Source organism: Triturus cristatus, chromosome 11 (assembly GCF_964204655.1).
Source record: "Triturus cristatus chromosome 11, aTriCri1.1, whole genome shotgun sequence".
Classification (NCBI taxonomy): Eukaryota; Metazoa; Chordata; class Amphibia; order Caudata; family Salamandridae; genus Triturus; species Triturus cristatus.
The window spans coordinates 403,666,484-403,693,008 of record NC_140594.1 but is presented as its reverse complement, the minus strand read 5'-3'; the positions used below and the strand labels follow the sequence as shown (position 1 = coordinate 403,693,008).

At 48.2% G+C, this 26,525-nt stretch overlaps 1 protein-coding gene across 3 annotated transcripts in view; it reads right to left on the bottom strand.

Moving 5' to 3' along the window:
* The window catches only part of LOC146784312 (protein transport protein Sec24C-like), a 255,414-nt gene that overhangs the window by 153,776 nt on the left and 75,113 nt on the right, over nucleotides 1–26,525 (bottom strand). The window lies entirely within an intron of this gene.

The following is a 26,525-nucleotide window of genomic DNA, read 5'->3' as shown; positions in this document are numbered from 1 at the left end:
ATATTCACAAATCTCGGAGCAATCCTCTAGGGTCCTGGCCTTGTAAAAGTCTGCGTAGTAGCCTGCGAATGCTTCTGCTAAACGCTGGGACATTGTGTATGTCATGCCATCCTTTTGAATGGTCATTACCCATCTAGAATTCTGCCCTGTTCCCAGTCTCGTAAAGGTGATGTTGCATTGCTAAGTGCTGAGGTTTCGCTTCCTGGCGGGCTAAGGTTTGATATTCCCTGCGGGTGACAGCTATCTGATGGAGTATAAGTGGGTTGGCTTCCGGGTCTAGCTGTCCCTCTAACTCTAGGAGCTTGCACTCTAGTGCCTCAATTTCGCAGGTCTCCTTACTTTGCTTATGCGCTATGTTTTGTGCCCTGTCACGGAGCACTGTTTTGAATGCCTCCCATAGGATTGCCGCAGAGCACACTGAGCCGTCATTGCTCGCGGAACTATAGTTCAGATTCCCTCCTTATTTTGGGGGCTGCTGCCCGATCTCGCAGGTTCCAGGCATTTAACCTCCACCCAGATCCCTGCCTGTGAGCTTGCCACTCCACTGTCAACCACAATGGTGAGTGGTATGACAGACCCCTCTGCAGGTATCCGGTCTTCTCAATAGTTTCTATTTCTCCCATTAGGGCGAGAAGATAGTCAAGCCTGGAAAACACATTGTATGCATCCGAGAAGGAGTATATTCGGTCAGTGGGGTGATGTTTGCGCCATTGTTCAATCAGCCTTAGGGCGTTAAGGAACCCAGCGAGAAGTGTTGTCCCGGCAACATTTGTGTACAGTTTATTTGTGGGTCCACTAGATCGTTGAAGTCTCTTCCTACTATGTGTGTAGATGGCTCGGATTCTAATTGTGTCTTGGCCACATTGTCCAATGTGAGTTTTTACAGTCTAGGGGGTGCATAGACAATGATTAGGGTGAGCGTTCTCTGCCCCTGTGTGCCCTGGGATGCGATATATGTGCCGTTGTGGTCTACCCATGTTTTACTGATGTGAAAGGGAGGTTCTTTTTTACTAATATAGCCACTTCCCTGGATCCCTTGGAGAATCCCGCATGAGCTAGGGTGGTATACATCCCTCTCTCAAGGAACGCACAGTGTGTGCCCTGAAGGTGCGTCTCCTGGAGGAAGATTATATCAGGTTTCAGTCTATTGAAATAGTTGGTTACTAACCCTCTCTTTATTTTATTTCAGAGTCCGTTGACATTCCATGTTAGTATTGAGTATGCCCCCTCGCCTTGTATCTGTGCGATTTCTCTTGGTGATGGCGCCATGTCATATGTATCTGGTGTTGTGCTCTGTTCACTTTGTCCTTGTTTCCACAATCTCCTTGTCTTTCCGTTATTGAAATGTCACCCCTCCACCATTTCTCTTTCTATAACTTGGGTCCCCAACTCTGCCCCTCTCTCCCCACTCTCTCCCACTACCCACACCTGCTTCCCCAACTGTCAACATGACAACAACGGCGTAGCTAGCCTGGGAGGTCTGTGTTCCTTCCCCTTGTAACTTCACCCCCTGGAAATACCCCTCCCCTCCAACAGAAAAAGAAAGAGTTCCTCACTAAGAGTTAGACACCCACTAGGTCTTGCTGTGTCAATGTCAGAGCACTTAGTGCCATCTTACTGTCCTCGGGCCTCCAACTGGCCCATGCTCCTCAACCTTCTTCACCTCCTTCTGCCGCCTGTTATTTTGTGTGTTCATGTATGACATTGTCCTTTTTTGGTACTTCCATGCTCGCAATCTTCTGGAGAAATGGGTGGTCACTGTCTGTGTCCACTGAGAGTTCCTTTTCAGATGGGTCAGAGGTGTTGCGTGCTTGGATCCTAGGGTATATCTTTCTGATCACTGTCTGCCATCCATCTTCCTTCATCCATGTCGAGTGGTTTGCCTGACCAGAGCTGCGCCTCCCCCGAAAGGGGGTCCCCTCCCATGTTTTGCTTGTCCAGCCCGGTCCTCCGGTCCTCTTTTCTCTCATTTATCTGGATCACTGGTGCTGTGATGCCGCCGCACCAGGGGTCCCCGAGGAGGCATGGCTGCTTCTCAAGGGGCATGCCCTTCTACACAAGCCTCCTTCGGTGTCTGGAAAAATACTGATTTGCCCTGATTCAGGACTTTGAGCTTTGCTGGGAAGAGCAGCTTGTACTGGATGTGGAGTTGTCTCAATTTGGCTTTGACGGAATCAAAGGTCCTCCTTTGCGTCTGGACTTCTCCCGAATAGTCAGGAAAGACCATTATCTTGGTGTTGGCATGGAGGACTTCTCCAAGTCGCTCATCTCTCGGAGTATCAGATCCCGATCTTGAAAGTTTAGGAATTGTGCTAATAGTGGCCATGGAGTTGCTCCCGCTGGTGGTCTCGCATCGGGCATTCTGTGTGCCTGTTCAATTACAAAGCAGGAGGAGAATTGAGCTGCGGGGAGGGAGATCTTGAGCCATTTAGTGAGGGAGAGTCCTACGTTTGTTCCTTCTGATCCCTCCGGGAATCATATATAGCAAAGGTTGTTCTTTTGTGCCAGGTTTTCCGCATCATCTACTTTACAGGCTACCTCCTTCAGGGTTGTTGTGAGACTGGAGACTTCCTTAAGTAGGGCTTGGGACACATCTTCCACTTCAGATATATGGTGCTCTGTCTGTGTGACTCTTTCTGAAACATTGCACAAAATTTGTCTTAGGAGAATTACTTCGGAGTGGACCTCCTATACTCCCCTCCAAGGCATCCCTTGAAGACTGTATTGCCTGCAGGATAGTGGCGTTGTCTGGTGGGGGTGGTGTCTCCCCCTTAGCCCTGTAGTCTAGCCGATGGTTTTGGTATAGCGGTCCATCTTCCCTTGTCTCGTCTGTTTAATATCCTTGTCTCTAGCCATCTCAAGGAGTGGGGCAACCTCCTCTCCTGGCAGACATGTCTTGGCTCTTGCACCCCTCAGCTTCTGATCCATATTCCAGACCGTGGCCAACGTGGTCGAGTAGCCTCTCAGGTCGTGGTATGTAGCGCAGCAGTTTTAAGTCTACTGGCTGGTGAGGGCCTAGGGGCCTCTCGGGATCTGTTGCCCGTGGGAGAGCGTTATTCCTATGACGCGATTCACAGGTCCCTCTTTGGCCTTCCTCCATCTTAGTCATTTTGCTTCGGGTTTCTTGCTGTGTTCTTCACTCTAAAGAGCCGTCCCCTCTTTGGGAGTACTTTGTCCGCCTGGGGCTTTACCACAGACCTCAAGAGGCGAGACTCCAGACCGACGGATTCCTCTGGGCGAGGGGTGGGGTGGGGTGGGGGAGGGGTTTGCTTCCCGCTGTGTAGCAGTCCAGTTCAGTCTATCTGGGCCTTCACCCTCCTGGACCCAGTTTCGGCCTTGGTATCGTAGTGATCTAGGAGTGAGGGGTACGTGCTCTGTCCGTCCCTTCTTTCCCTAGGGTTTCCCTTTCCCCCCACTCGTACCTTGTGTCGGCTCTTCAGAGATCCTCCTCTCCCCTTAGGTATCTGGACGCACTTGACTTTTACATCAGCGGTGTACTCTCCCGAGCCGAGGGTGTTTAAGGCTTAGTCCAGTAGGCCCTAAGGGCCTAACTTGACCCTTTCCTCTTTTCTGGGCCGTCTCTCCCGGTCGGGCACTCTGGACCTGTTCCTGGGCTTCTTTTTTCTAAGCGGCCCGCTCTCCAGGTCTGGGTTTGCACTGTCCACCCTTCTACTCTCATGTGACAGTTAGGTTCTCGCCCTGCGCAGTAGCCCCCAGCACACTCGGTTACCGGTTGGGCCACAATGTGCACCCGGGGTATCACTAGATGACCCCGGGTGGGGCCAGAAGGAAGGTGCACATCTATCCAGGCTTCTGTGGCACCCCGCGGACCCAGCATCCATCTCAGGTCGGGAGACCTTAGGTTTCCTACTCGTCTGGTGCTTCTCTTCTTCAGGAGCGACCCACAATCTTGCGCTCTCTGCTTCTGTGGAGGCGTCTGTTTCTTCAGCTCTTTTCCCCCGGGGTCCGGCTCCAGCACGTCGTTCTCCCAGGCCTCTGGGTCACCCAACTGTGTCTGCCTCCACCTCCGTTCTAGAGGCCTCCAGTATCCGGGTCGGTGATCTCTTCTTGAGAGTTGCTCTTCATCAGAAGCAGCTCCTCACTCTTCCACTCTCTGCGGCCCCTCAGAGCTGTCCCACCTGAACATCAACTCAAATGTGTGTCAGTCCCACAGGAGCCTCTGGTCAAGATCAACAATGGTGTAAGGTCCAGGAGGGGGGATGCACCCCTTTGTGGAGTCAGGATGCCCCGAACTAGTCTTCGCTCCTCCCCCTCTGGGCCGTCTTCCTCAGTGAGCTGCCATTTTGTCCATCTTCAGTGTGTCTGCCCCGGCCCACCGTTTGGCCCTATCTTGCTTGCAGGGCCATCATCTATTATCCCCGGCGTCTTTCGTTAAGGTCTCCCAGTCTAGGGATGCCAGATTCTGGGCCCGATGGTGAAGAGAGGACAGGATTTGGTACAGTATTAATTCTGGGCCTCCGGCGGGTGAGACTATGCAGCCATGTTGCTAGCCATGCCCCTGATTGAAACTATGATTGAGCAAGGCATTTTGAAGGATATCCTGAGGAGTCCACGCAATTCACCCATTATGAACTTGCAAAAGTCGAGCAGTAAATACTGCATTGTGCAGGATCTTCTGAAGGTAAATAAAGTAGTGGTTGCTTGTTGTACCGTGGTACCGAATCCCTCTGAGATATTGTTTCAGATTCCATGTGCAGCTGAATGGTTCACTGTCACTGATCTTTGTCAGGCCTTCTTTCCTGTTCTCCTCCATGAGGAAAGCCAATTCTTATTTGCTTTTTGGCTGAGAAATGATGTTTTAACATGGTGCCATGTTCCACAAGGGTAGACGGAGAGTCCTTCCATGTTTAACCAGATCTTGAAAAATAAAAATGCCTTACTGAACCATTTAGCTAAGAATAGACATAAAATGTCCACAAGCAAAGTGCAGTACTGTATGACAGAAGTTCCCTACTTAGAACATCACATTGTGAAGGGTGCGAGAAAGGTGTTGCAAGAAAGAATCTCGGTGATCATGCAAATTAATCCGCCTCACATGCAGAAAGAAGTCAGGATGTTTCTGGGAATGGTGTGCTACTGTTGCCAGTGGATACCCAACTTTTCCCTAATAGCCAAGCCTTTACAGAGGCTGAAAAACAAAGATGTGTCCTATCTGGTGCCTTGGGACAATGCCTGCTTGAAAGCATTCCTGGAGCGGAGAGAAAGCCTTTGTTGTGCTCCTGCATTAGGAATGCCAGATTACAACAAAGTGTTCCCGCTCATTTGTAGTGAACAAGAAGGTTGTGCACTCTCCATTTTGACAAAGAATCATGGAAGTGCCCATAGACCAGTTGCCTATTTCTCAGCTACTCTGGATCCAGTAGCATTTGCATAGCCCAGATGTCTCAAATCCATTGCTGCAACTGGTGTCAGCATAAAGAGATGTTAAAGCATCATGATGGGTCATCCTTTGACTGTCTATTTTCCCCATTCTGTTGAGATATTATTGACTATAACTGATACTCAGCACCTAACAAATAATAGGCTCACGAGGTATGAGCAGACAATTTTAGTGCAGAATATGTCACCCTAAAAAGATGTCCGGGCCTGACCCTGCTACTCTGTTACCGGATTATGACGTGGATGAGATCAAAGTACAGCATGAATGTCTCGATTTCACTGAACTATGTACCAAGCCCTGTCCCGAATTTCTGACAAGCCATTGCCTGAATTTGATTACACCCTGTTTGAGATGGCTCTTCTATCAGGGTACAATGAGGGTAACTTGAGGGCTGCTTATGCTGCTTGTATAGTTATGGGAGTGGTAAACGCTGCCTGGCTCCAAGGAGTATTCTCCATGCAGGTGACAGAACTGATTGCCCTTACTAGAGCATGCTGCGTTTCAGACCAGCTAAAAGTGACAATATTCACCGATAGCCAGTATGGGTTAGGTGTGGTTCACGACTTCAGACAGTTGTGGTCTCAGCGGGGATTTATGACCTCGTCAGGGTCCCCGATACGCAATAGAGAAAATATATGAAAACTGTTAGAAGCCATGCAAATGCCAGCACAAGTTGCTGTCTTTAACGGCTCTGATCATTGTAAAGGAAACAATTTTGTGACAATAGGTAATCGCCATGCTGACGAAGTTGCACGTTACTGTGAATTAAATGTTTGTACTTTCAATGGTGAATACACAAATGAGGGAACAGATGAAACCAACTTCAGCCTTTTGATGACAATTGCTGATACATCGGAGGGAGTGAAAAAGCTGCATGAGGAAGTTACTGAGGAGTTACAGGAAGGTTGGATCAGAGCAGTCTGTGTAAAAAGAGATGACATTTGTGTTTCAGGAGATGGAAGGCTCATACTGCTTAATAGTTTGTAGCCACCAATGACCAGGTAATATCACAGGTCAATGCATGTGGGAAGAGATGCCATGGTGAGGTTGTTTAGGCAGACTTTGTTTAACCCAAAGTTTCGAGCGATGGCTGAGGCATTGTGCTATCGATGTGTGAATTGTCAGCAAATAGATGTGGTAAAGTGAACTGCTATTACACTGAGTCACATAGGGAGGTCTGGAGGTCCTTTCAACAGATTGCAACTGTATTTCATTGAGTTGCCAGTGTGTAATGGATTTAGTACATTTTAGTAGTGGCTTGCATATTTTCACGTTGGGTGGAAGCCTACTAGAAGATGTAATAGCCTCCTAGAAGATGTGGCTAGCCTACTAGAAGATGTGATAGCTTCATGGTAGCTAAGCTGTTATTGAGGGAATTCGTTCCAAGATTCGGTTTTCCAACCTCAATGAAGTCAGACCAAGGAACTCATTTTAATAATGAGGTCCTGAGAATCTGATGTGCAGTGTTGCAAGTGAAACAGAAATTACATTGCAGTTATCAGCCAGAAGCTTCAGGTATTGTGGAACAATTCAACAGCACTTTGAAATCTAGACTTGCTAAAGTGTGTGCTTCGACATCTCTGTAATGGCCTGGTGCTTTGCCTCTGGTGCTGATTAATCTTCGCAGAGTCCCAGATCAAAGAAAAGGACTGTCGCCTCATGAGAAAAACATGAGGCGGGGTATGAGATTGCCTGCTGTGCCTGCAAATATGCTTGTAAACATCACAGATGGTTTAGTGCTCGATTAATGTAAGGAATTGACTGATGTGGTTTGTTCTGTGTCTCATGAAGTCAAAGCGGCAACAGCACCGCCACATCAGGAGTAGGGTCACGACCTCAGTCCCAGTGCCTGGGTCGTAGTGAAGAAGCATGTGCAGAAGAACTGTCTTCAGTCTCGTTGGCATGGTCCATACCACGTGATCTTGGTCACTATAGAGGTTTACGAGGTGAAGGGGGTAAGGGGCCCAGATTTCTTTTACCCTCCTGCTTGTAAATGAGGATATTTATGAAAGTATTTGTCCTCAGCAATGGGAAACCCCTTCCCCATTTATTTTATGACTGAGAAGTGTGCCAGGACAAATCAAAATATTCATTGTTTATTAGGAATGAATACTTTTATTAGATCTAGAGTAATGAGAAGAAGACTTTCCTTCAGAGTCTTTGAGAACTCAACAGAAAACTAAATGTTTTGTGGGACAGCCTACACGTGTTTCACACCCTATAATCGGCCTTTCAGCCATGGGCTGCCAAATCAAATAGCAATATATACATATAAGGAAAATAGAAATACGGTACATTTAAAAGTACAATTTTACAGGAGAAAAGATATTCAGTGATGGGGAAATAAACAGATACAAAAGAAATACAAAAAACACAAAAAACCAAGAAAGCGAATAATAACTACACAGTGCATCAGTGGGAAGACCCATATAGTATGGAGGTGGGAAGGAAAGAGTGTGAAATAGGCTTAATAGCGCTAATTGTAGGATTAAGTTTGAGCCCATCAAAGGTCGAAGGAGAAAACTACGTCTGTACAGAAAACATCACACAAAATGAGTGAAGGGTTATAGTCATTAGAAGGGCACCGTTTACATACTGACTTCTCTAGAGGAGATTTCACATTAAACACACTAATCTGCTTTATGAGTACGTCAATACGAAGGAATTGAGGGACTGCTATGTTTGCATGCAACTACCTTCTTAGTGGCTGAGGGAATTACATATCATGGCAGATGGCATTACATGTAGTTTCCTGTTGAGTATTTTCTATGTATAGGATCATTTTCAGTATTATTACTCTAATTAGGATTTAGTCTTTCAGAAGTTCTGCTGTTCAAACATTTGAACCACCATTACTATGCTTAGAATGCAGAAACTGGTAGCAGAAATTGTTCCCCAATTAAAACACTAGACACTGCTTATGCCCTTTGATATAATTTGACCTGTGTCCTTACTGACATTGCAGGGGCGGCTCCTCCACTAGGGCAGAGGAGCGTCTGATGGAGGGTCTCGAGCCACCATTTAATAACTTAAATACCATTCCCTAACCTCCCCTGACAGAATAAAGTGTTGATGTCAGGCTTCTGCTCTTTGACAAAACCTGCTAGCATGCTAAGTTACCATATTCCCACTGAGCATAGTAAGAGACATAGAAGTCCATAGCACCTGTAGAACCCAACGTACATAAGCCCAAATAGGAGGCCCAAGGCCCAAAGGCCACCACCCCATGATATCAGTATGTAACATTCAGAAGTTACTAGGCCTAGGGTTTCCAGAGTTGCATTTCAGTCGCACCAGAAAACACGAGGAAGCCCAAGCCACTAGAAAAACACAGTAACTTTCCACCGTTACAAGGCCATTGCACACCCCCACGTAGACAGAAACTCAGCTGGTACAAGTTGACATTGTTTATCATCACTGAAACCCTATTTTTGGAAGTTAGCTTGCTCAAGATAAACCGCAATGTCTGATGAAAAGCTGCACCTGCCTTGTGGGGGTTGGTCACATGCATACTGTAAGAAATGTAAGAAATGTACGTGATCACAACATTTCCTTTGTTTATACGTTGCGGTCAGGCATGACCTATCAACCGTTGTGCCACCCGGCCGCCTTACCCCACCCACGGCCTTGGAACACATGCGGTTGACCCTTTCCTGTATCTTGGAACACATGCGGTCAAGCCACCTGTTGGCAAAGGCGTCAGAAAATACGTCAGGTCCACCCCTGGTTCCCCATATCAAGATATTTAAGATCCAACACGACAGTTGGAAGGTAGAACTTTTCTGTGCTGTCCACAGGCCTGTTCTCCAGCCGGCTGCCTATCTGATTTGGGACTTTACAGCCTATTTCAGGTAGAACATCCCCCTCTTTGGGGATTTTCCTTTATCTCTTAAAGATATCCTCCTTAGCTCTGCATTTTTGATCCACACCCATTCCCTTGCATTTCAGCGTCTAATAATTAAGTTTTAAGGATTAGTTGTCTTAAATTGAGGTTGCCTCTGGGCACTATGCTTTCCTAGAATAGCTTTTGCTTCCATTTAAGTTGTCTTAAACATGTTTTCAAGGTCTTAGCCGTAGCAAATGTAGTCACCATGAAATGTTTTAGCCACCTAGATCTTTATTCACAGACATAGCTGTATTTCAAATGATTATCTGCAAAAATAATGCATTACATGAACATCTAAACCTTCCTAGGGTTTAAATACATCGTGTCATTAATCATTAAGCGTCTCTCTCTCTCTCTCTAACTGATCCATCTTATCATTCATCCTTAGCCAGTATATTGCATAAAAGTGTGTGCTATGATGCTCAAATGCTTTTCCCTGGCAGAGTGAAGCCAGGTTTTTGCTGATGTTTTAGTCTAAGACAACGTGAACATTGTTTCATATATGTAGCATGCTTGTGTTAGTTAAATAAACTACGCCACTCCAAAATAAATGCCACTGCGTCAGCTCACTACTTTGTTCCTCATTTCAGTAACTGTCGAGTTGGTGCCTGCGATCACCCACGGAGGGTATTTCTCACTCTTGAGGGCCAGTGACCACACCCTTGGGGTTTTGATCTAAGATCTCCCTTTCTCATCTGGCGCCCAACGTGTCATCGTACCACAGCTTGCGGTGGAGGAAGTGCTTCCCCAGGAGCCACCGTCGGGGGTCCGCCGGCGCCAGTACAGACCTCGGGTAAGACAAGGTTTTTTTTCCCTTGCATTTCCCTGGTCACGCCTGGCTGCCTGCGAGTACCGCTGCCGGTTGGCACTGACTGAGGCACACCTCACACCCTACAGCACTCTCTCTCTGGTCACGATTTTCGAACTCTCTTTCCTTCCTGTGTGGTCCTGCCCTGCTTCGTTCTCTTCTGTTCATGCCTTCCTTTTCATTTTTTTATCGCCTGCAGGCTTGCGGTTAGTCGTCTATTTCTGTATCATTGAGGGCACACAGGATAGCACTGTGTGTGGAGCCATAGTGTGTGTGTGTCTCACGCCTCGGTGACTGTGGGACCGTGCTTTTGAGGGCACACAGGATAGCACTGTGTGTGGAGCCATAGTGTGTGTGTCTCACGCCTCGGTGTCTGTGAGACCGTGCTTTTGAGGGCACACAGGATAGCACTGTGTGTGGAGCCATAGTGTGTGTGTCTCACGCCTCGGTGACTGTGGGACCGTGCTTTTGAGGGCACACAGGATAGCACTGTGTGTGGAGCCATAGTGTGTGTGTCTCACGCCTCGGTGTCTGTGAGACCGTGCTTTTGAGGGCACACAGGATAGCACTGTTGTGTGGAGCCTTAGTGTGTGTGTGTCTCACGCCTCGGTGACTGTGAGACCGTGCTTTTCCCCTGCTTTTTCTGGACACATAGATTTCGCCCTGACACTACAATCTCCATCTTTCTCTTGCTGGCGCACCCTCACCCATGGGGACCACCTGCCTCTATCCCCCTGTTTCACCCCCTCCTGATCTCTATTTGCAAGGGTTGAGTGCCTTGGTTATCGGTATCTCCCTTCTTCTTCGGCTCTCTGCGCCACTTTTTCGTACCCCTCGTCCGCCGCCCTTGCCGGTGCCTCACCCTACACCCACTGCTCCCTCCCGAACTAAAGGGAATGACTGACAACTGCCTCAATAATATCACTGTATACCTGATCAATAACAATATCGTAGGCCTCTCTGACGGCCACCCAGCTTCATTTATATATGTTACGCCCCTCACTAGTGCCGTCCTTCTTACAATTTTTCAGGCACTGAATATTGACTTCAGTCACCCTTGCCAAATCACTCTATCTCTCGCACCAGCATTCTCACGCCCCGCCGACTACACCAACAAGTCTCACAAACAAACCAACAAATAAATGCTCCTTTACTCACTACACCTCTGTAATACCGGTCTGTCATTTACCTAGAGTCCGACACAAATAACGGCCCCATGCAGGCACTCCATGCAGTGTACGACAAACGAATATTTGGCACCTCAGTGCACAGAACACCCGACTGGATCTACATAGGGGTTCGGTTGCTGTCCCCAGGCTTAGAGTTACCCACCGTATTCACCTCCTCTTGGCCACGAAACCCACTGCAAAGCCAAATACGTCTTGCCTTTGCCCGCCACAATCTCGAATTTCCCGACCTTTCCCCAGAAGGAAACTACAGGGGGCCTGATGAAATGCACCTAAGATTCATACTGTACAACATAGTATGTACGGAAGTAGGTGAAGAACTTATCAGAGACCTGCCTCTCCCTGCCTGTAACACCATCCTGAACACACACTCCACAGACCCCAACAGCCCCAACAACTAGCCTCACTACGCAGACACAGGCAGCCCGTGTATTCCAGCCACACATCCCCCGCCATTTCCACGTTGCGCTACAGGTGACACAAACACGCACTGACTAGCCCTATAAGTAGGATACTGAGTTCCACTGTGTATAAAACACATACTGGATTTCAAATATTCTTTATTTTGGAGGTCCCACCAAGAGAGACCACAGTTGTATCAGGTTTCTGGCCAAGATATCCACTCCAATCTAAAATAGCTGACGCCTGCTTCGGCGGACAGCTGACATTCCCTGGGTGCACCCCCTCCCAAAACATTGAATTACAGAACGGTATATATGACCGCATCCTTGAAGGAGTAGGTACAGAACTAGTACCAGACCTCTAGGGGCGCATAGATACATCACCCCAGGAACATATTCTGCGACCGCACCCATATCCCACCATGGCGACACCCCTTCAGCATGTCCTGAGCGTATTCGGCGGACAAGAGGGAAGGATACTAAAGCATAGTAGGGAGCTCCATAAGTTGACAAAAAATATGGACCACCCTTGGCCCTCGGAAGGGAGCTTTAATAAAACTATTCTGGAGCACGCCACCACCTTCCTGAACACCAAATACACTGGTACCAAGCTGCAAAAAAGGAAGGCCACTTTAGATCTCTGGCGCATCTTTAAAGACAGTACACAAGAGCACACGCCCACCATGCCCACTGCCCCTTCGGCACCCCCACCCTATCAAGCTAGTGGCATGTATCCCGTGCTCCCGTCCACAGAAGGAAAAGAACTAACCTTACAGACAACCACTAATAGCATGCCGGCGGTAGGATATAGTCAGCTTCCCTGCGATATCAACGCAACATCTGAGCCCCCTCTGCCTCCCACCGATCATTGTATTGCCCAGCCACCACCGGCCACCAGCAGTGGCCCAAGCTCCCCCGTCACAGTGTCAGCCACAGCAGCCCCCATCACAGGACCATCCCCGAGCATCCCGGGTGGAGCAGCCCAGCCCCCGTCGCCCACTTCCAACAACGGTCCAACACTGCACGCTGCAGTACCTGGCCTACTAGGGCCAATAGACGCGCAATTTACATTAAGACTCCTCCCCACGGCTGCCTCTGCCCTACACACCGAAGAAAGCGATGAAGATGTAGATGATGCGTCCATCGCGTCATCTATCGCTTCCAACACATCATCGCATCATTCGTCCACTACATCTCCCCACTCACTGTATCCCCGCCAAGACCTCGACGCCCTCCGTGACGCAACTGCTCCGCACGTCCAGGAGCAGGGAGCCACGCTCCAAGACCGCATGCCATTCTGTAACATTGACACCACCGACCACATGACCACATTCTCCTCTGTCCAACAGCAGATGGGCAAGGGGCAGCGGCTCCCTCCGCCACCACCCCCAGTCCATTATGACCAATGGAGATCGGCCCCAAACACACACGAAAGCCTAGAATGTAGTCCGACCGAATACGCCGCCACAGAATTCTTTGGCAACCCAGTGCTGCACCGCCTCGAGCCAGACTCACTAGTTCCTTCCATACGACGCATGTCGCTAAGATTGGAACAAATTAATGACAGATTAACTGAGACACTGATCCTGGCCCGCCCGGAACAATATACCGCTCAAACACCGACACGTATTCCAACAACACAACACGTGCAAAAACATACTTCCACAGCCATAGCGGAAGATGGGACACTAGGCTGTACTGAACAACAGATCACCGACCCTCCACCCCCGGAAACTACAGACCCCTCCACAGGCAAGGTGACGACACCTTTGGGGGCCTTTGAGGGCACAAGCAGGAATAACGCAACAGGCCACGACGGCCAGTCCCCACGCCCGCAGGCAGCAGCACCGATGCCCTCACTTTCCCCACAAACTACGGCACCTGTGGCGAACCCATTCGCCCCACCATCCGCCACAACTAGGGTACGATCGTCCGGCCAACCACGGGCGGCGACAAATACAAACCCCTTCCACCAAACGGCTCAGGGGCTGACGAGTTCAAGGGATACAGGGGGAAAAAGGAAGCCTAGACTCACAGAAGTAGATAACCTTAGGATACTAGGAACGCACGGGCGCCCCGATGACACCGTATATGACTTCCCTGATAATGACTTCCCTGTCACTGACGCCTACATCAGCTATGATGTCACTGGTGCCGCTTCCATGCGCAACACTCGACACAAGAAAGGTAACGGCATGCTCCTCTGTAGCTCACATGCCCTACAAAAGAACAATGGCATGACTCCCAACGAAATAGTAGAAGCAGGAGAGGGTTCAGATTATGCTGTCAACCCCTTCACGGACGACCTGGCTGGCTGGACGGAGTCTCTGGCCCCGCAGATGCTCCCATGGCCCAGAGACGGGTCTTTTGAACCTCAGCATCTGGCTACAGCCGTAGAATGCATCCTGCAAGGTGCAGGGGATGAGGATTGGGATTATGCCTACATGCGAGCCAGTTTAAAAATATGGCAGAAATATGCCAGACGGTATGACACCACGAGACCAACGCTTCAAGATGCGGGATTTGCTCGCCAAATGCCACTCTTGTACAAGAGGAAGCAGGACCCCCCAATATATCACTGCTGGTCGTTTGCAGAAAGAGAAGCTATTAAAAAGAACACCCCCCCCCTCACGGAGGGTGCAGGCAAGTGGATAGTGGCCCTAGAGAAAAATACAACAGGCACAGTTCCAGGGATAGGCGATATGAAAAGTTTGCTTATTTCCCTCATGGGGAGAGAAGCGGAAGAAATTTTTAAAAGTATCAGTAACGGACTGATAACTATGAATGACACAACATACGACGGAGAACCCTTTGACAAAATAAGAGCGGGGGTTTGGACAAAACTGACACTAAAGTACCCCGATGTCCCAGACATTGGGTCACTCATGTCGTTAACAATGCAAGTAAATGAGGACCCGATTACCTTCATCTCTAGGATGAAGGAAAAGTGGCATCAAGAATTAGGCGACTCTTGGAATACCACGGGGGGGAACAGCAGACTTTTTTATCACATGGTTAAGAGAGGCCTGCCAGAGGAAGTACAGGAAAAATTAGATGGCGTAGTAGCCATGGAAGCAAAGCCATGGCCTGAAATACAAGACCACATCATACATTTTTGCAAAAAGAAGATAGAACAGGAAAAAAATAGACAACTTGCCATAGAAAATGCAGCTGCAAAACTGGTGCAGCAGAAGCTTAACAAAAAGAGAGACACTGTGGATACTGTCATGTTAGCCGCTCCAGTGAACCAAATGACAGCCGTCACCACATTTCCCCAAGCCGCTCAAAATGTGCTCACCGCCAATACCCAATATACTCCGCAACAGGTGCTGCAGCCTGCTGTACAATATGCACAGCCACAACAGCCACAAGTACAACAACCAGCCATACAGTATGTGCAAGCGCCGATACAACATACCATGCCCCAAGTGCAGCCCCAGCCCCTGCCACTAGTACAGTATGTACAAACGCCACAGCAACTCCAAGGGCAAAACGTTGCTGCACAACAGCACTATCATAACGACCAGCAACAGTATTACGGTATGAACAGCAATAATACGGGCATGCGAGGCAGGAGTAATGGTATGGGCCAGCAGAGAACTCAACAGCAGTCAGGACCGACAATTTGCTTCTATTGTAACAAACAAGGCCACATACAAAGAAACTGTCGTACTAAGTCCATGGACCAAATTAGGGGCCAATCACAGCCGATGCGACAACAGTTCCAACAACAACAGTCATACCCGCAGCAACACCAACTACAGTACACCCACGCCCAACCTGTCCCCCTGCAGAACATGCAGCTAGCACAACTACAAACGCCAGTAATGGCACAAATTCAACAGGCACCCCCACAACAACTGGTCCCCATGCAACAGGCACAAGCTACATTACATGCCCCTATGCTTCAACAACAGCAGATACCTACATACCAAGCGATGCCCCAAGGCCCCAGTTCGACACCCGTAGGGGGTATCATAGTCGCGTCTACACCCAACAATTCGTACCCACAAAGCACCACCCACCAATACCAACAAGGGGGGTACACTTGTTAGGCCAGCCCACAGACAACCCTTGTGTGCCCAGTTTTGTCATGCACCATGAGCGGTGAAGAGGACCCCACCGTCCTGGTCACGATAAACAACGAAACATACAGCTTTCTCATTGACACAGGCGCCACATACTCCTGCATCACTGGCGGACTTCTGCCCATTTCCAGCCAAGTAGCGGACACACAGGGATTCTCTGGGGCAATAGAAAGGGTCCCTTTCACCAAACCAGTGCCCATACAAATAGGAGACCGGGTGTTGGAACAGCCACTGCTTTATTCCCCCCGCTCTCCAGTGAACCTTCTGGGGCGCGACCTCATGACAAAATTAAACATGTCCATACACTTCCATGACAATGGAACTATGATTTGCTCGATACCAGGCACCCCCTTGGCAAGGATGATGGCACTCGCCGTTGATTCCTCCTTGGCAGCCCACATACGAGCTCGCCCTGTAGACGAGCAAGCATTTTCCACTGCAGTACATATTGTTGTGGCCAACACCCCAGAGCTGCATGACCGCACAGTTCAGCTCCCAAAGGAGTTCCTCTTCCGCCCACAATCCAGGAACGCCCAGATATCAGACACAAGCATGATTTTAGGCCTACTTGCCCTCCATATTACACCGACATATGGGGCGTTCATAGCAGGTGACGACTATATGCGTTCCTGGGCCTGTGTGATATTCATTGAGCCCGGACACCAGGTGAGAGACATTTCAGACGACCAGCTCTTTAGCGATCCCGATCAGTGCCCCATGACAGAGATTCTGTACCAGTATGAGGTGCCCCTCTCAGTGACAGTAGAGAAAAGAACACCCACTGCCCCTCCAAAAATTGATTCAGTGCGCGAGGAAGACTTAGCTCAAATTCCGTCACACCTGTGGACTACCGGCCCCAATGATGTAGGTCTCATTCGTTCTGCCGCTCCATTTAAGATAACTTTAAAAGTCGGAGCAATATTACCACGAATAAAACAGTACCCATTGTCAAAGGAAGCAGAAGAAGGCATAGCTCCCACAATACAGGCCCTGCTTGACCAAGGGGTAATATACCCATGCGTTTCCTGTTGCAACACCTGTCTTTTTCCGGTGCGGAAGGGTAAGACCAACCAATGGCGTCTCGTACATGACCTCCGTCCCGTAAACAACATAGTGATACCCGAGTTCCCCATTGTCCCAGACCCTTCCGTCATCCTGACAAACATTCCCCCGAACGCGAAATATTTCTCCGTAATAGACCTGAAAAATGCGTTTTTTAGCGTCCCCCTTCACCCAGACAGCCAGTACCTATTGGCATTCTCGTTCAAAGGGGTCCAGATGACATACACCCGTCTAGCTCAGGGATACTGCGAATCCCCTAGCGTCTTCAACAGGGCTGTCAGAGAAGACCTATCCAACTTCCAATGCGGCAGCACCTTGTTGCAGTATGTTGACGACATTTTGCTCTGCAGCACCACGGAACAGCAGTGTAGAGTAGACACCATCGCTCTGCTCCACACCTTAGCCGACAGAGGTTACAAAGTGGATAGGAACAAACTCCAGTACTGCCAAACAGAAGTACACTATCTAGGCCAAATACTGTCAGCCTCAGGGAGACGAGTCACGCCAGATAGAGTTGATGCCATAAATAGAACGCCAGAACCCCAAACTGTAAAAGACATGCAGAAATTCCTTGGACTGGTCAACTATGTCCGGCAATGGGTCTTTGACTTCACAACAATAACAGCCCCTTTGCTGAAAGCTGTTAAAGCAGCTAAAGACAGACGCAACAAGATAAACTGGTCCCCAGACATGACAGCCTCTTTCAAACAGCTAAAAGATGAAATAACGAATGCACCAGTGTTGGGTTCACCTGACTACACTAAAGAATTCTACCTGTTCACCCACTGCAATGGTCAGGTCATGACATCTGTGCTGGCCCAGAAGTACCCTATGGGTCACAAACCCATTGCGTACTTTAGTGGCATGCTGGACTCTGTCATGAAGGGTCATTACCCCTGTGAGCAGGCTCTTGCTGCCGCCGCCTTTGCTGTAGAAAAGAGCACCCCCATAGTCATGGGATCCCCCCTGACACTATACACTGAACACGCCGTCTTCGCCATAATTCAAAAAGCCAAGACAACGTTAACCACACAAAGAGTGTCAGGATATGAAGTAATATTATCATTACCCTCCCTGAAAGTCGTCAAATGTCACACGGTGAACCCTGCTACATTTTTTGCCCATCCCATTGCAGCCTCAGACGATGACACTCATGACTGCGCCACGTACTCTCCAGATGAGTCAGGAGCAGCAAAAGAGGACCCACTACCAGACAGCACTGTGTATTACGTTGATGGGTCCTCTACCATCGACCAAGAGACAGGGATCAGGTACACCGGAGCAGCAGTAGTTCGGGCCCAGCAGCACGAGTCCTCCGACTCCCTAGACATTATACAGCAATTAACATTGCCTCCACATTACTCAGCCCAAGCTGCCGAGTTGGCGGCATTAATTGCAGCGTTACAACATGGGGCCGACGACCGCATCACAGTATACTCGGACTCTGCATACGTCACAACTACAACACATTCAAGCATACTGCGCTGGAAAAGGCGCGGATTTCTCAAATCAGACGGAACACCGGTATGTCACAAGCAATTGTTGGAAGAATTGATTGAAGCTCTGACACTTCCAGCTGAGGTAGCTGTTGTCAAGTGTGCTGCACACACCAATGGACAGGACTTTGTCTCCAGAGGGAATGCTCTGGCAGATTGGGCAGCCAAAGCGGCCGCCAGAGGCCCCCCACCTGTAATGTGGACACACACTCATAACACACCTATCCTCCTTGCCCAAGCACTGCCACCGGCTGACCAGGTCTCCACGCATGATGACTTCCAAGCCCCGATACAGCAGACAGACACACACCAAGACAGTTTAGATTCACAGCTACACACAGGCACGACTAACGAGACACCGGACTCGACCGTTGCCTGTCCTATGGACAACACACAGCAATACGACAAGATCGCACAACTGCACCTCAGGGAAATACAGGAAAGTGCACCACATCAAGAGAAAGAGTTATGGAAAAAGAGGGGAGTACAGCAGGACCCTGCAGATTTCATTTACAGACAAACGATGTCAGGAAAGCCCGTTATGCCGCTAGCCTTACTGCAGGTGGCGCTAGACCAACTCCACCTTCCTGCTCACGTCTCCCGAGATAACATGTCCACTACATTGCAGGCAGACTGGTTCATTCCCAACGCCTACGAATTAATACAACTCTTCGTCAATAAATGTCTCATCTGCCAACAATACTCACCAAATCCGACTCTCAAAACAGTCACTTCCACCATCCCCAAACCCTCTGGCCCCTTCAAAGAGCTCCATATCGACTATGTCGATATGATTGATCGATGTCAAAACTATCGATATCTCATTGTTGTAGTTTGCCCTTTCTCACGCTGGATCGAAGCTGGACCATGCGTCCACTGCGATGCCAAAGCAGCAGCCACATTCCTGCTCCGTGATGTTATCTCCCGCTTCGGGATCCCTGAGGCCATCCGAACAGATAACGGAAGTCATTTTTCAAATGCCATCTTCTCCTCCCTGACCACGATGCTAGGCATCAGACACAAACTGACATCTGCTTACCACCCCCAAAGCAACGGCATTTGTGAGCGCCTTAACGGCCTACTCAAGAACAAAATAAGCAAAATCAGCGCCACCATCGGTAAAAAGTGGCTCTACTGCCTCCCACTTGCCCTCTTCTCACTAAGAAACTCCCCAAGTTCGGATCACCACCTCACGCCCCACCAACTTGTCACCGGACGATCCATCAATGTAGCTGTCCCTCCCACAAGGCCCAAAACGGATAGCGAGTCATCTTCTGAGATTGTTAAAGCTGAGCTTTACGAATTCTTGTGCTCACTAACCCGCGCAGCGCAGTTCCTTTCTGTACAGGTATCCAAGAGGAAGGAGAAGGGCCCCACCGATCCGGAGCTCCCACCAATACGTCCTGGAACTTTGATCTTTATCCGGAAGCACGTCCGGCGCTGGAAGGATCCCAAATTTGAAGGACCTTTCAGAGTAATAGATTCATCCCCAACGGCTGTCCGGATAGCGGAGCGCAAGGCATGGATCCACAGGAAAGACGTCCGGCTCGACCCTGCCCCGCCGCCACAATAGACAATGGACTAACTGAGGAAATAGAAATGGCCAGCGTCCCCCTGAACGAAGATAGCGGCTGTCCCTCCACTGTGGAGGAAGAGGATGAGGACACTCACGTGCTGATCCACGAATACAGTGGCCGCGAAGCAAAGATATGTATACTGTCTATTGTACTGTTTTGTATTATCATTGGAGTGGCGCTAGCTACATTTAATTGGTATATCTTTTTCCTTGCTGTAAGGAGCTATCATGCTGTGAGCAATAGTGGTACAGGAGCACCCACTGATGCCATGTTACCTACAACACCAGCAACTGCACCAGCGGTCACACAGAACACAGATATCACGACACATAGCATAGGATTCTCCAGAAACAAAGACACAGCCCCACACCACACGACAGGCCCTGAACTCCCAGCCTCTAGAGCCAGTAACGTACACACCACTTCACCTCCCGAGCCCCCAATGGTAGTACAAGACGACAAAGGGAACACTGGGGATAAGACTGCCAATCTGACGGAAAAACGAGTAGCCCATGGACACCCGTCACGCCGTCACAGAGCCCGCAGATTCGCCCCCATCTCCCCATATATAGGGAGAGCCACAAAACACCGGGTCATCCATGGTCTCCCTATCGACCCGAGACACAAGCCTAAGGGAATGCCATTTAAAACGTTCCAACACCTCGTGACGATACAGGAAGGCCTCGGGCCTATGCTCAGCCTACCCCAATCCATAAGAGAACATTCAGTCCACTCCTCCCTGGAAGAAAATTCATGGTACCGGGACATGACAGCTATAGGGAAAAGAATGTCAAACGAGTCCTGCTATGTGTGTTCATATGTCCCCCACGCAGTTGGTGCAGACAGACTAGTTTTCCCTAAAGAGGTTCCACCACAAACAGTGATGTGCTTGCTACACCTTTTCCTTTGCCGCATTGAGGGGTTAGTGCAGCTAGTAGGAGGGGCTGAAATATGGGTTGGAATTGTAAACATATCGGAATGGGACAACAACAATGTGATATTTAAGGTCACTTCTGACAAAGGGGACATAGAGCGGATGATACAAGCAAAGATCAAGAGAAATAGACCCAATATGGGTCGGCGAGCAGAGCTGTATAGGCAAGCACGCTACATGTCAATTTCGACACCCTATGCGGACTGTGACACACTACCACACCTCCATCACCACTCCCACCCGGGGAATTTCCCTGGCCCAGACTGTCCATGCCAGAACAGAACGCTCCTGGCAGTACTAGCCCGAGTATATTACAACCATAAGTGGGAGGATCCTACCAACATATACTGTAAAGCAGCATCCCTGGGCCCCCCATGGTCGGGCGAAACAGAGTGGGAGGAAAATATTGATTGGGATGTAGAAGATGACTGTGCACAAATTTGGAAGGAGGCAGGGAGCAGATACACCTGGGGTGGGGACGGACTGTACAAACATAAAAAGGCATTTAAACTTAAAAATCCTTCTCTTTGCTTCATAGGCAATGGCTCCGTCTCTGTTGGGCGTAACACAGACTGTAACTCTACAATATTCAATTTCGATATGCAGTACGGCACCTCCACCCTGATGGACTACTATTGGGCCTGCGGTGAACACCTGTACTTTCAACTTCCTCCTCAATGGCTCGGACTGTGTTCATTGGTAACTCTGCACGAGATACATCTGGTGGTACCAGCATCGAACGTCTCCCACATACTGTCACATCCAATGACAGGGGATGTTACATTCCTGCACCGCCACAGGAGATCAGCTGAATATTTCGCAACAGAGACACATCGTAACATTCCCCAAGAATTCCGCCTCTTCAACGACGCCCAACTATTCTTTGGAGGAGCATTTCCCTTATTTCAAACAAAGGCGAATGCCCGCTGGCTGGAAGTCACCCGGTATGAGGTCATGAAGGCCATCAACAGTACTAGGGATGGGCTCAATGCAATTAGGGAAGAGCTACGTCCCCTCAGACAGATGGTCTTGGAGCACCGCTACTACCTGGACATGCTGACCGCCAAGGAGGGTGGTCTGTGCCACAAAATAGGGAAGTCATGCTGCACGTTCATACCAGGAAACGACGAGGACAACGGATCAATTGCAAGGGCCATTGAGGAGTTGTCAAACTTGGGAAAGAAGATGATCGACGAAGGAGGTGCCCCTGCGGACATTATCCCAGTGAACTGGTTTGACTTTGACTGGATGCCATCCTGGCTAACAGCAATACTGAAACTAGTGATACCTATAGTTGCAATTATGTTGGTTCTGTGTTGCGCCTTTCAGATAGGGAGTCATTGTATTAGGAAATTGAGCACAAAGGCTGTAGGGATAAATTACGCTAGCACAGGGATTTACCAGGCACCAAAATATGAAGATATGGATAGGCCTCCCGGGGATGGGTCTGGAGTACAGGTACCAATGATAGAGTTACCCCTCATTGCCTCACGCCATGGTGTGCCTACGGCACCTCCGCTCCCACCAGCCAGAAATACATACAATAATACCCCTGCTGCTGTTCGATATGAGTGTCTGATCAGGGAACCAGCCCCAGGCTATACGCAGTGGAGTACCGAGACTGATGAAGGAGCGGCCAGGCAGCTAGGACAACTCCCCGATAACATTGAATGCTATGTCAACGACACCCCATGGATTTCACCGATAGCCGAGAGACCACCACTTGCCAGCAGATATTCACTTAGGCAGGTGTTCATGTTGAATGAACAAGAGGAGGGAGATGATGGAGGGTCTCGAGCCACCATTTAATAACTTAAATACCATTCCCTAACCTCCCCTGACAGAATAAAGTGTTGATGTCAGGCTTCTGCTCTTTGACAAAACCTGCTAGCATGCTAAGTTACCATATTCCCACTGAGCATAGTAAGAGACATAGAAGTCCATAGCACCTGTAGAACCCAACGTACATAAGCCCAAATAGGAGGCCCAAGGCCCAAAGGCCACCACCCCATGATATCAGTATGTAACATTCAGAAGTTACTAGGCCTAGGGTTTCCAGAGTTGCATTTCAGTCGCACCAGAAAACACGAGGAAGCCCAAGCCACTAGAAAAACACAGTAACTTTCCACCGTTACAAGGCCATTGCACACCCCCACGTAGACAGAAACTCAGCTGGTACAAGTTGACATTGTTTATCATCACTGAAACCCTATTTTTGGAAGTTAGCTTGCTCAAGATAAACCGCAATGTCTGATGAAAAGCTGCACCTGCCTTGTGGGGGTTGGTCACATGCATACTGTAAGAAATGTAAGAAATGTACGTGATCACAACATTTCCTTTGTTTATACGTTGCGGTCAGGCATGACCTATCAACCGTTGTGCCACCCGGCCGCCTTACCCCACCCACGGCCTTGGAACACATGCGGTTGACCCTTTCCTGTATCTTGGAACACATGCGGTCAAGCCACCTGTTGGCAAAGGCGTCAGAAAATACGTCAGGTCCACCCCTGGTTCCCCATATCAAGATATTTAAGATCCAACACGACAGTTGGAAGGTAGAACTTTTCTGTGCTGTCCACAGGCCTGTTCTCCAGCCGGCTGCCTATCTGATTTGGGACTTTACAGCCTATTTCAGGTAGAACATCCCCCTCTTTGGGGATTTTCCTTTATCTCTTAAAGATATCCTCCTTAGCTCTGCATTTTTGATCCACACCCATTCCCTTGCATTTCAGCGTCTAATAATTAAGTTTTAAGGATTAGTTGTCTTAAATTGAGGTTGCCTCTGGGCACTATGCTTTCCTAGAATAGCTTTTGCTTCCATTTAAGTTGTCTTAAACATGTTTTCAAGGTCTTAGCCGTAGCAAATGTAGTCACCATGAAATGTTTTAGCCACCTAGATCTTTATTCACAGACATAGCTGTATTTCAAATGATTATCTGCAAAAATAATGCATTACATGAACATCTAAACCTTCCTAGGGTTTAAATACATCGTGTCATTAATCATTAAGCGTCTCTCTCTCTCTCTCTAACTGATCCATCTTATCATTCATCCTTAGCCAGTATATTGCATAAAAGTGTGTGCTATGATGCTCAAATGCTTTTCCCTGGCAGAGTGAAGCCAGGTTTTTGCTGATGTTTTAGTCTAAGACAACGTGAACATTGTTTCATATATGTAGCATGCTTGTGTTAGTTAAATAAACTACGCCACTCCAAAATAAATGCCACTGCGTCAGCTCACTACTTTGTTCCTCATTTCAGTAACTGTCGAGTTGGTGCCTGCGATCACCCACGGAGGGTATTTCTCACTCTTGAGGGCCAGTGACCACACCCTTGGGGTTTTGATCTAAGATCTCCCTTTCTCACGTCGCCTCACTGCTTTCCGCAGTGCGAGAAGCAGAAACATAAAATGGTGATAACTGCCATTTTATGTTTCTGCTTCTCGCACTGCGAGGAAGCAGAAGGGTTTTGTTGCGGACGGGAGGGTGGACGGGGCTGCTCTGCGAGCAGGGCTGGGCAGGGGAGAAGTGGTGTGCCCACTCCTGACTGTGCATGACTGGTTTGGTCAGCTCTTTGGGGCTGACCAAACCAGTCATGCGCACTCTGGCCTTCTCCAATGCAGGCTGCAATGTAGTCTACATAGAGTACAAGGTCGGGCCATTAGCCCCTGGCTGAGCGGCGTCCCGATCAATCACAACACTGCTTGCAGCGTTGTGATTGGCTTAGGGGTGGGAGCCTGCTTCCTGCCAGAGGCAGTAGAGCAGGAACAGAAGCAGGGACAACACAGGACCCGGCTGGCGGGAAGGTAAGTTTAATATTTTTTATTATTATTAAATTAAACCCCCCATGCGACCCCCCTCCCCGCACAACCCCCTGCCCCCACACCTTCGAGTCATGCCGGCCGCGACTGTGACATTGAAAAGAAGCTCTTAGAGTAGGCAGAAAAAAGATATAGTGCAGTGAAAATTAATGCAGCTAAAGGGGTTGGTGTTACAAGTTGGTCGCAGGAAGAGGTAGATCATCAAGCTGAAGAGAACACTGAAGCACTGACATAAGATTGGCAACACCAAGAGAAATTGTGCATACACAATGACAGAAATAAATACGATACTATACCTGTGGGGCAGAGTGAATGTGATCATAATTTTAAGGTTCGTGAATCATGGAAGTTATTTCTGGATGGAACAGACCTTGTGATTCCTGGAGTTTATTTTATTTGTGGGAAGAATGCTTATTTCAAATTGCCGAACGAGTGGTGTTTCCAAAGATTCATCATATGTCGAATTTTGATCATCCTGTGTGGGAGGAGAAAACTAACTCCAAACAAGGTGCTACAGCTGGAGAAATAGTGGGATATATTTTTGGAGCAATAATTCCAGGAGTAGGAGTGATATTGAATGACATCAAGATTAGAGAACTTTCCACTGTAGTTGATAAGTTGTCTACTAATACAGCTGGATCTCTGTTGCTTGTGAAGACTGAGATGGTTGCTATTAGGGCTATGGTTTTACAGAACCATCTTGCATGATTAGACATTCTGTTCGCAAAGGAAGGCGGAGTCTGCTGGATGCTATAAGTACAACAATGCTGTACTTATATCCCAGACAAAAGTAAAAACTTGCAAAAGTTCATAAAGAATATTACTGACTAACACAATGAAGTGAGTGGACTGGCAGCAGAAAGTGTTTAGGATTCAGTTGGACTTGGATTTAGTGCTGTAGGTAGATCGCAGATTTGGGAAGAGGTACAGTGGTTTCTATTTTGAGACCGCTGTTGATTATAGTGCTTTGTGCAGCAATCCTGATTGTGGGTGTGAAGCTCTACCAGAGATACAAGGAGCAGAAAAGAATATCACAGAAAAGAGAGGACTTGAAATTAGAAAGGAAATAGAACAAATAATATAATAAGATGAAGAATTTGGAGGAGTTAAAGAGAACAGCAATTGCCACAAAAAGGTTTAAATTGGTTATCTAATAAGTTCAAAAGATAAGATAAGGTTCTGTGATGGCTTGATTCACCATCAGAGGGGGGATTGCAGAAGTGTAATCTAGATCCCACCTGAGATATTGTAGGAGTGCGTCATATTCATGTGTAGTTAGCACTGAAATATATTCGGTGAATTAACGTTACTAAAGGGAGTGGAGTTTTGCATATTTAAAGTATTCCACATGTCATACTTGTGTATAGAACGTGATTAATAAGGATTTATGTGATACTTACATGTTAATGTGATAGGATAAGTTAACATAAATGTGTTCCATTGTGCGGCTATTAAAATTGAAGATGTGTAAATTAATGTATAAGCATTTATATGTGTAACAAGAATTCATTTCATGCAGGTGCATTTAGAATTACATCTTCGTAATTCTTACAATTTATACATGTATTAATGAGCAGCATTTATTGTGTGTGTAAAAATTGGCACATATTCTGCAACCCTGTGCACTACTAAAGTTGTCTGGAGTGGGCCTCGAGAAAAAGTTTGGTTCATGCTCACGTTTAGAGTTTAACATGTAATTTGTATTTTACCTTCAATATAGAATGTGTGTACTTCTATTTTGTTTCCACTGCAGACATGAAGAGAGAAAGCCTCATTAGTTAGCATAGGAGGGTTTTATTTTCTTGAGATAGCAAGGTATGAGAAGACGAAGTTACAGTGGCGTAACAAAAGCTGAGGGGGCCTTTT